The sequence below is a fragment of the Arachis hypogaea genome, chromosome 13 (assembly GCF_003086295.3).
Source record: "Arachis hypogaea cultivar Tifrunner chromosome 13, arahy.Tifrunner.gnm2.J5K5, whole genome shotgun sequence".
In the NCBI taxonomy this organism is placed as follows: Eukaryota; Viridiplantae; Streptophyta; class Magnoliopsida; order Fabales; family Fabaceae; genus Arachis; species Arachis hypogaea.
The window spans coordinates 139,462,472-139,473,954 of record NC_092048.1 but is presented as its reverse complement, the minus strand read 5'-3'; the positions used below and the strand labels follow the sequence as shown (position 1 = coordinate 139,473,954).

General features: G+C 34.4%; 1 long non-coding RNA gene across 1 annotated transcript; it reads right to left on the bottom strand.

Annotated features, from left to right (window-relative positions):
• Positions 1–7,373: 7,373 nt before the first annotated feature.
• LOC112792136 (uncharacterized) lies at positions 7,374–10,727 on the bottom strand. Its single transcript, XR_003197351.3, has 2 exons — positions 10,254–10,727; positions 7,374–7,853 (listed from the first exon to the last, which is right to left on the bottom strand). It is a non-coding gene; the product is annotated as an uncharacterized lncRNA (long non-coding RNA).
• Between the last annotated feature and the right edge of the window lie 756 nt (positions 10,728–11,483).

The window sequence follows — 11,483 nt, the reverse complement described above, 5'->3', positions numbered from 1 at the left end:
GCCTTCACTCTGATCATTGCCCATTATTCACTAGGTGCAAGATGGCAAAGAGGGCTACCAAGGGCCATCGTCCGTTCAGATTCCAGGCTGCGTGGATGACTCATCCTCTTTTTAGGAATGTTGTTGATACAGCTTGGAATAGAGGAGCTCCGGATGTAGTCAAATGTTTGTTGGAGGTTCAAAAAGAGGCAACTAGCTTCAATAAAAAGGTTTTTGGTAATATTTTTGTTAAGAAAAGGGAGTTGGAGAGGCTTTTGAATGACGTCCAGATTACTCTAGAGAGTCGGGAGGATCAACAGCTTAGGATAAAAGAGCAAGTTTTGCATCAGGAACTGAATGCTGTCCTTCTTCAAGAAGAGCTGTTGTGGTATCAAAAATCTAGAGAACAATGGGTGAGATGTGGAGACAGAAATACAAAATTTTTTCATCTGCAGACAGTTATCAGGAGAAAGAGGAACAAAATCCATGGGTTATTTTTGGAGGATGGGTCTTGGGCCACGGAGACTACGACTCTAGAAATGGCGGCAAATTCTTTCTTTCAAAAGCTCTTTTCTACAAGGGAGGATATTGACCTGGACGCCATGGGGCCTTTTCCTTGTCCGTCTCTTAGTACTGAGGCTTGTCAAAAGTTAGTGGAACCGGTGACGTCTGAAGAGGTTAAAAGAGCTGTGATGACCATGAGTTCGTTTAAAGCCCCAGGGCCAGATGGATTTCAAGCAATTTTCTACAAAGAGTTCTGGGACTCTCTTAGCAACGATGTGTGTGGACTGGTCAAGCGAGCTTTTGAGGGTGAGCCAATGAATGCGGCTATTTTCGATACTCTAATTGTTCTAATTCCTAAAGTGGAAGTTCCCTCTTCCTTACGGGAGTTTCGGCCTATTAGCTTATGTAATGTAATTTATAAAATTGTCACAAAGGTTCTAGTTAACAGGTTCAGACCTTTCCTGTCGGAGATCATTGGTCCTTTGCAAGGAGGGTTCATTCCAGGAAGAGGAACCACAGAGAATATTATCATTGCTCAGGAGATTATGCACTTCATGAGGAACACCAAGTCTCGAAAAGGGACCATGGCATTCAAGATTGATTTGGAAAAAGCTTATGACAGGGTAGACTGGCGTTTTTTGGAAGCTACTTTGGTCCGGTTTGGGTTTCCAAAGGCTACCATTAATCTTATATTGAATTGTGTGACTTCCTCTTCATTGGCAGTTTTGTGGAATGGGAACAGGCTCCAAAATTTCAATCCAAAGAGAGGGTTGAGGCAAGGAGATCCTATGTCTCCTTATCTATTTGTACTCTGTATGGAAATGCTTGCTTGCTTTATCTCTCATAGAGTTTCCCAAGGTTTGTGGAACCCAGTTGCGGTTTCTAGGAACGGACCACGACTCTCTCATTTGATGTTTGCAGATGATCTTTTGCTTTTCTGTCAGGCATCAAAAGCTCAAGTAATAGAGGTCATGCATTGTTTGGACTTGTTTTCTAGAGCGTCAGGTTTAAAGGTAAATCTTCATAAGTCAAAGGCCCAGTGTTCCAAGAGGGTGTCGGAGAGGAGAAAAGAGGTTCTCTCAGGGGTCTCTAACATCCGTTTCTGCAATGATTTGGGTAAATATCTGGGAATTAACATCGGTCATGCCAGAGCTTCCAGGAAGACGGCTCAGGAGGTTATTGAAAAAATTTCGAGAAAGCTCTCCAGTTGGAAAGGACGCCTACTAAATAAGGCAGGGAGGCTTTGTCTTGTTAAATCGGTTATGACCTCTATCCCAGTTTATGAAATGCAAATTTCTCTTCTCCCGAAGTATGCATGTAATAAAATTGATTCCTTAATGAGACAGTTCTTGTGGAAAGGCCAAGCGACTGGAAAAGGGCTGCCTCTGGTCAGGTGGGAGGTCGCCATAACTCCTAAAAAGGCAGGAGGATTGGGTATTAGGGATACTTCCTGTGCTAACATGGCGCTTTTGGGAAAGTTGGTATGGGATTGTCTAAACAATAGTGAGAAGTTATGGGTGCAGGTTTTGAAGCATAAATATCTCAGGAATCAATCTGGTATGAACGGAAACAGTAGAAATTCTTCATCGGCTACCTGGAAGAACATTGTTAGTGCCTATGAGCATCTCAAGGAAGGGCTTCATTGGAATATTGGAGATGTCCACAAATCAGTTTGGTATGATGAGTGGACTCCTTTTGGTAAACTTTGCAACCTTGTTCCTTATGTACATATTTCTGAATCAGATTTCATGGTGGCTGACTTGTGGAAAGGGGTGTCTTGGGAGGTTGATAGTCTTACCACGCCTATTCCGCATGAGATTAAGCAGTTTATTTGTGGTCTGAGATATCCTAGTTCGACTGAGTTGGAGCCACAGTGGGAGTGGTGGCCTGCAGCATCAAAAAAGTATAGTGCAAGGGAGGGTTACAGATGGTTATTAAAGAAAGCATTAAATTGGAATGCCAATAGTAATTGGAACTGGTTGTGGAACACAAACATTCCAGAGAAGTTCAAATTTACTATGTGGCTTGGCTTACATGATGCTCTACCAACTGAGACCTTTCGATTCAAGCGGCATTTAGCTTCTTCAGATATGTGTAAGAGATGTAACAAGGCGCAGGAGACTATGGAGCATTGCCTTAGAGACTGTGAACGATCAAAGGCAATTTGGTATATGTTGGATCCTAGTATCCTGGACTCGACGACTGGTACTGCTCTTGAAGAGTGGTTTCGGAAGGCCTTGGCTAACAATGAGGCGTCCTTTGGTGCAGGACTTTGGTGGGTATGGAGACATAGGTGCAATGACATATTCAATACTGACAACCCTTGGACAGACCACAAGGTTGTTGCCTTGGCCAGAATTACCGCCAAGGACTTACAGGTTTACAGGAATCGAAGCAATGCCTTTAGGTCTCTCCGAAATTGCCTGTGTTGGGAACCACCGGTAGGTAATAGTTTTAAAGTTAATTGTGATGCAAGCTTGTATATGGATTCAAATTTAGCGGGATTTGGGTGTATTATTAGAGATTCTAAGGGAGATTGGATCTCGGGCTGCTCTGGAAGCATTCCCCCTTGGTCTATAATCAGATGTGAATTATTTGCTGCTTGGAGGGGGCTGGTTTTAGCTTGGGATTGCGGTTTGAGGGATATTATATGTGAAACGGATTGCCTTGACATTCTGCCCATCATGCATGAGCTTACAAGTGGGTATTCATCTGAAGTAACAGATTTGGTTCACAAGATTCAGGAGCTTTTATCTCGTCCTTGGCTTGTTCACGTTGAATGGGTGTCCCGAGAAGCAAATAGAGCTGCGGATTGGATGGCTAAATATAGTGCCAAGAATAACTCTAATCATGTTATTTGGTCTGAGCCTTGTGTTGATCTTCAACGAATCATCCGCTCGGATTTAGGATAGTTTTTGCTTTGTTTCTTTCCTTGTTTAGACACCAAAAAAAAAAAAAATCTTATATATTTAACGAATCAATTCTGTTAGGAATCAAAGAGGCGGTCAGCCAACAACAAGCAAACAAGCATTTTTAAATTATATTTTATATTATTTAATTATCATTAATTAATAATTATTTAAATTTTATTTTTTAAAAATATATAATTAATTATTATTAATTATTTTTTTTACTTTAACCCATCTTTTATTATTTATTATGTAAATTTTAATTTTTCTTTTCAAAAAAAATTTTGAAATTAAAAAAAAAGCTAAAATATAAGATAAAAAATTATTTAAATTCTAAAAAAAAAATCACCATATAAAATATATGAAAAAGAAACATCCAAATCCTAAAAAAATATAAAATATAAAAAAATCATCCAAAACTAATAAAAAGAATTATCTAAATTTTTAAAAAATATATAAAAAAGGGAAAACAACAAAAAATACCTATGAAGTTTACGAATGCTAACAAAAGTACTCATAAACTAAGAAAATTAACGATGTACCTATGAAAGATGGGTTTCGTAAGACAAAAGTATCTAAATTCTAATTTTTTGTTGATTTTTTTAATAAAATTCCTACACTACTACACCTTCAACCTCAACTCACCTTTTTTAACCTTCTATAACCCAACCTACACCTTTAAAATTCTTGCCATGGAGTCCAAAATTACTCTTACAACACACCAGACCGAAATCAATGGTGGTGGAGGATCGGACCTCAACCGATTTAGTCACAAGTCTACCGAACCCTCTTTCTGCATGTAGCAGCACCACGACCCCTCTCTTCTCAGGTGCGCGACGACGGTGTTCTCCTCGACTGGGTCAAGCGCGCCACGACAAAGTTCTCCTTAGGTTGGGTCATAGGCGCGCGACGAAGGTGTTGTAGCTACCTTAAGAGTGAGGGGAAGCAGTGAGAGGGGAGGAGATTGATGGTGATAGGGTAGGTGGGTGACGGACGGTAGTGAGGAGGTAGGAGGAGAGATATGTGACTTTGTAAGAATTTTTGAGAGGCAAAAAAGTGAGGAGAGACAAAGAAGTGGGAAGAGAGGGAGTGACGGTAAAATGGGGTTAGGGTGGGGTAGTCTGAGAATTTTATTAAAAAATTAACAAAAAATTAGGATTTGGATACTTTTGTTGTACGGAACCCATCTTTCATGGGTATAGCTCTTCCACAATGGAATCTGAAGAATTCGCCATGATATATCTGATCCATGCATAATATCATGAAAAATGGATACAAATTTTTTGCTGTTACTTAGTATCGGCAATAGGTCAATTTCCTTAGTTTATGGGTATTTTTGTTAATGTTCGTAAAATTCATCAATATTTTTGGTAGTTTTTCTTATAAAAAAAACTAGTTAAAAGAATCATTCAAAATCAAATAGGAGGAAGAGAAGAAGAGTCGCAGGATGGCCAGTAACGACGTCTTGGGCAGCATTGCGTGAACGGTGGAGGACTTACGATAGCGCGTTGCGAGGAGGAAGTCATGAAGGCTGCGCATCGCGAGTGAAAAAGTCGTCATGGATCAGAGTAGTTGATGGCGTGTCGTAAATAGAACCCCGCGGTGACTGCGTCGCGATAGAAGAAGAGCCGTGGGATGAAAAGGCCACAGCGCGATGAAAGACGCTGCGGTGGTAGTCGGTGAATAAAAACTCCATGACCAATGCTCTTTGTCGGAAACCTTGCACTATAACAACAGCACTTACGGCGGCACGAACGGCAAAGCGCTAAAAATGCGGAAAAGAAGTTGTTCTAGTGTTGAGTTCTTTAACACAATTGATCAAGCACAAGTACTGAATGCATACCGGATGATAAATAAGCAAAAAGATTTTTGTAAATGACGTTCTTGTTGTGTGGCTAATACCAAATTTTAATTTTTCAAAGTAATCAAATTATAATTTATTAAAATAAACTTAAATTATTATAATTAAATGAGTTGTACAAGTTGCCTGATTAAAAAATTAGTTCCTTATATATTTTTTTAATTAAATTGCTTTAAATTCTTTATATTGCATTGTGTAATTAACAGTCATTTTGGGAGGATTATTGCAACACGGTGGATCGATGAGACCACGTTGTATTTGTTTTATAGATTTAGTTTTTTTTTTTGTGACTTTATAGATTTAGTTTTGATGCACGGGTATATAAATTTAATATTAAAATAATTTTATACACATATCTAATCGTTGTGTATTAAGATTAAACTATATATATTTAGCTAACATGTGGATGAGTTAAAGTTTTTTAAAATTATCGGAAAAAAATAAAATTATGTTTTTAATATATTTTTGTGTATTTATTAAAATTAAAAGTTTAATAATAATTTTCGATGGACAAGTAATACATATTTACTGTTTATTTATTAAAACACAAATTTTTATGAATATGTTTATACATAAAATTATGTTTGATTAGTATATACTATGATACATAGATTAAAAAAAATGCATAATATATATATATATATATATATATATATATATATATATATATTATGTTTCGCAAAATAAATATACACAAAGGTAAATTTTATAGTGTAAAAAAAATTTATATCTATAAATTTATAGTGTTAAATATAATTTTTTTTAATTTCAAATTATTTAATATTGTATGAATCTTAATTTAAGTATGAATTTTAAGTTTTTATCTTAATTTATATATAAATATGTAAACATTAAAGTGTTATTTAATTTTTATAGGGGCGGAACGAATACACACGAAAATGGGTTAGGACATAGCAATATACTATTCACAGGTAGGAGTGAGGCGGGTAGTAGTGAAGTGAAAGGAGGGCGGGACAGGATCGGGTAGGACAAAAACCCGTTCCTACTCACTCCACTGCCACCCGTACAAACACAAATATGTCAATATATATGTGTATTTATTTTAGGGTTAATGTCTTTATATCTTTGTCTCAACTTTTGAGAAACATAAAATAAATATAATTTTAGAATGTATGATGAAAGTTATTGATGGCTTAGAGAAAAAGGGTTGAATCTATAGCTTTCTTTTAAATTGATTAATTAATCTTTAATCCAAAAAATAAAACTTTGCTTCTATTCAGACTTCGAGATTGTTTATGCAAGAGACAATTTTATTTTATCTCATAACGAGTGCAAACTGAATCAGAGCAGGGAAGAAGAAAATGATACAACCATGTATCCTGGTTCAGCTACTTTGTGCAATGCAGTCTACATCCAGTCTTCACCACAACAATGGTGGAATTTTCACTATCTTTTTAAGTATTACATACACCAATTCTCAAGGATTCAATATAATCTTATTAGGGACAAATCAAACTTCTACTTAAACTTGACTTGACTAGGTTCACTGTTTAGACTCACAACACACTAAGTGCTCATCCAACTTAACAAGGGATACATCTCAGGTATAAGATACAAAATAGAAATACAATCAAAAGAGGCATGATATAAATTTTGATTTTTCTCTCCAAGTACCACTCTGTCTTTTCTTTCAATGGTTTTTTCTTAATACATCACATATATGCCTTTTTCCACAGTGAAACTAAGAAAGATAAAATATACAAATAAAATATTCAATGATAAATTATGAAGGACATGATGTAGAACAGATTTGAAGCTATATAATGAACTGGGTTCATTTTTTTCATATGTAGCTCTCCATTTTGGCAGAATATTCTTTTTAGTTAGAAACATTGTCCAAAACATTGAGCAAAAACAGTAGAAAATCTCTAAATGAAACTCATATTTTGGTCAACTCTCCTTATCCAAAACTAAAATTGATTTTTCTTTTTGTATGAAGTACAATTCCTAAGACTAAGGTTTGCTAAACTAAGTCAACTCATTAGATCTTGAATCAGCTGAAGTCTTTCCTTTCTTTTCATCAATAAGACTATAAAATCAGAGATTAAGATCAAAGTTAAGCAATGCAGAAGAGAGATGAGTAGTAGCAACTTCATTGATTTGGGTTCCTTAATGAATTTGTCAAATTCAAACCTTAATCTGGTGCTTTGACTCCAAATTTCAATATCAACCATTGATTTACAGCAGAACAAAATAGTCTTTATTGTCTTCTTGTTACTCTAAATACTTGTGCAGAGAGAAGGTGAAATCAACAAACAATTGACTTGCATGTTAATAGAAATCTTTTACCTATTTCTTCTGATTTTGTTTGCTTGAGCATATTAATTTTAACTCCATTTTGATTTGACATAGCTTCCAAGATTTACTTTCCCCTTTTCTTCTTTGATGGTAGATAGAAAAAGTGAACCCTTCTTTTTTTTCTCTGATCCTTACGCAAAACCACAAAGCTCCACCTGCATCACATTGTTTTTCTTTTTCTCTTCATGAAGCAAGTGAACTGGGTTGTGAACTTGGTTCCAATCAGCAACTTTGGTTGCAAATAGTTCTACTTATTGGCCTGTTGGTTCTCTTGGTTTGGGCTGCACAATCAAACTTGGGCTTGAGATGGTGAGACTGTAGCTTCAATAGCTTATAAAACTCTTATTTTATTTGGTTAAAGATTAGCAACTTTTTCTCAAAATTACCGCTATCCGAACTGATTTGGACATAGTGCAGCATCAATGAGTCTTAATATATGTTTTTGTTGGATAAAAAAAAACAGCAACTTGTGACTCCATTCAATGTTCAATGAACCCAAAATAGTTTAACTCATTTTATCAATTTCAACTATCATATAGGCCTGCACAATCAATACTCACATCAAATAAACTTTTGTACTTTCAACCCAACTAAATATATGTTTGTCATCACAAAAAATATAATTATTGTTTTCTAAACTCAATACCAAACTATATATTTATGTCGTGTTAAATTAAGAAGATGACGACTACAAATACGAAGTGACCCTCATTGTCTTAGATTCATAATTGCTTTGGGCATGAATTATTATTGTTCTATATTTTACCTACTCCATTAATTAATTTGACTACCATAAAAATCATGTGCTCTAGTATTGCAATTAACATCTTCAGATTAAGTTTTAAAGTAATTCTTAAAATTGACTATTTAAAAAAAAATTCAAATTTTAATTATGCCAAAAGCGTCTTTGAGACTCCTTATGCTATAAGTAACCTGATACATTTCTTTCATATTGGACTAAACGAGACGACGCCACTTTAGTTTTGACGCTAAATACTTGATGAAACGTCACTATTTAATCTTAATCGTTATACATTTTTTTGTGGTTCATAAGATGTTTTTTGATACATTAAAGGTTAGATGACGTTGTTTCATCAAATATTTAACATCAAAATTAAAACAGCATCGTTTCGTCTAATCAAGAGTAATATGTATCAGATACTCACGGTATGACAAATAATTCGACGAAAATAAAATGAGAACTAACATGGTGCGTGTAATTTGTTCAATTTCAAAAGTTTTTACGATAAAATTAAAATCTTAAAAGATTTTTTCAGTGCAAACAGCCAATCTCAGGATTACTCTAAAATTTCTTTCAACATCTTCCTAAACCGTTAATTCAGAAAAGATATGGGAGCGGAAAAAGACGGTGCAATAATGGTATTATTACTGTTATGTATTGATAATGAATCTGATGCATCAGTCACTACTATATAGTACACAGTAGCGGATGCAGATTTTTGGACCTTCAACAGTCAACACTTCACTGTTGGTTGGCCCAAGGGAAAACACTTCACTCTTCAGGGCCGGGAAAAGTGGACTTTAACCCCGTTTCAATACCAAAAATAAAAAATATATAAAACAAAAGTTGATATTATTGACCAACAAAATTTAGGAGAAGATGAAAATACATAATCATTCTACACTTGAACATAAGCAAACTCGGTCATTAATTTCTTTCGGGCTTGATGATGACACACATCATAGATATCAATAAACTACCAGCAAAATTATCAAAGTTAAACTTTGTCACATAAAAAATAAATTAAAGGAGGCAATATGAGAAATCACTTCATAGGAACAACTACTAGCTAGCTAGCTAGCTTAATTAATTAATTGAATTGAATTATTATATTATATTATTTTTAGCTAATTAAGCTATATATTCTGACAAATTAATTAATTACTACTGTTCATCATTTGTATGCTTTGAAAGCCTGTAAGAGACTAAGAATTATGCATCGATGAGATAAATAATGATGTATATATAGATAGAAATGTGTCAGCTGGAAATGAAAGAGCACTAAGAGATTCCCCTCCTATATTTGCATAGAATTGGTGCTAGTGGGTGTTGGCATGATGATGAGTTTTTGTTAGGGCATGAAACTAATAAACACAACTACCACTCATGATGATTATAATTGGAATTGGTTTGGCCTCAAATACAGCATTGCTAATTAGGTCTAAATTGTACTCTAATGCTTCTAGGAATCCAATGCTCCTAATGTAGCAATGGGCCAATTGAATTTAAACATGTGGATCCTCCATCATCTATCATGCTTTTAATAGGAGTTTAAACATGTAAAAAGGTGTGACTTCGCTATCATACTTTGCAAACCCATCCAATGCAAGACAAACACACACACAAAAATACAAAAGAAACCTCCTCTATGACAATGCCAGTCATCAGTTTCATGTGTGGTGGCTGGTTGACTTTTAATTTTTCAGACCAATAATATATAATCAACAAGTTACGTGTCAAAGTTAATATGAATTATTGACTTTCAATTACCTTGTCCTAATTAAGATCGTTCTATAGTAGAAAATAGAAACAATATACTAAGCGCATGGATCGGGGTTAGAATGAACAACGATAAATCTTTAAATGAAACTCGGATTTATAATGAATTAATCTTTGACTTTTCGAGCTGAAAAACAGTGACAAACCAAAAAATGCATACCTTGGAGTAATTACCATATATTCTCTGATCTTCAAGCTTCAAATCAAGTAGTATTTTCTGAAAAAAATGCTACATGAAAACTCATGTATATATGTTAGATGATAGAGAAGAAAACACTAACACTTATTCAAAGAGAAGAAATAAGAAAGATGAAGGCCTTAAAGCTTGCCCTCTAAGATGGGGTTTGTCAAATACATATTCACAGAACCCGTTTGGCCTACTGGCCACCTCCTACAAATTAATGGATTGAATCGGATCGGATCGGAGGTGGACAGAATGCCAAAATGGCTATGGAACAATGCCTCTGACAAACCCTAGAGGGCACCAAACTCTTTAGAAGAAGAAGATTGGAGATCATAGGATTTATTTGTGATGAATAATAATGGTAAAGGTAGAAGTATTGAAGGCATAAGTATAACAAGTATTTGGATCCAATGATGGGTTTTGACACAAAGAGCGGCTCTTGTTTTGTAGAAAGAAAGAAGGGAGTGGTAATTATTCAATGTGCTATATATGCTATATTATATAAGCCTAAGCGTGCATGCAATAGGGCTTCTTCTTCTTGTTGTTGCACCATCTTTACTTATTAGTTATTACTACTCTTCCTTTTCATGTTTCCACACAACTCACTAGTAGTGAGTGCCTCTTGCTTTATTATATTCTAGTGTGCACTTTTTTATAAATTAACTTTGAATAACAATGATAACAAATTCAGTTTTAGTCGAGATGGTATTAACTATTAAGTATTTTAGACTAAAATTAAAAAGTCATGAGTTAATAATTTTATTTTTATAAATTATATAAAATGAAAGGTATTTTAAAAAGAAAAATTTGTACACCGAATTTTTTTCAAATCTCCAAAAAATGAGCATTAGCTATATACTATATACTAATTAATGGGTTCATGTTAATTATTTCTATGGACACAGTTTATTATTTAATAACATTTAAAAAATACTACTAAAAATAAAGTTACGTTTTTATTATTTGAAACACTTTTTTAATTTAAAAATAAAATTATATCAAGTAGTAAAAATATCATTTTAATTTTAAAAACGGTATTAAATATTGCCAAATAAGTTGTATAATCACCAACCACCATAATAATAATCATAGGAGACTCAATCTAAATATTATATATATTAAGTGTTCAAAAATAATCTGTCTAACAGAAGTATGTAACTTTTATGACAGAAATCCACTGTTCTTCTGTTCAACACACTGTGCAAC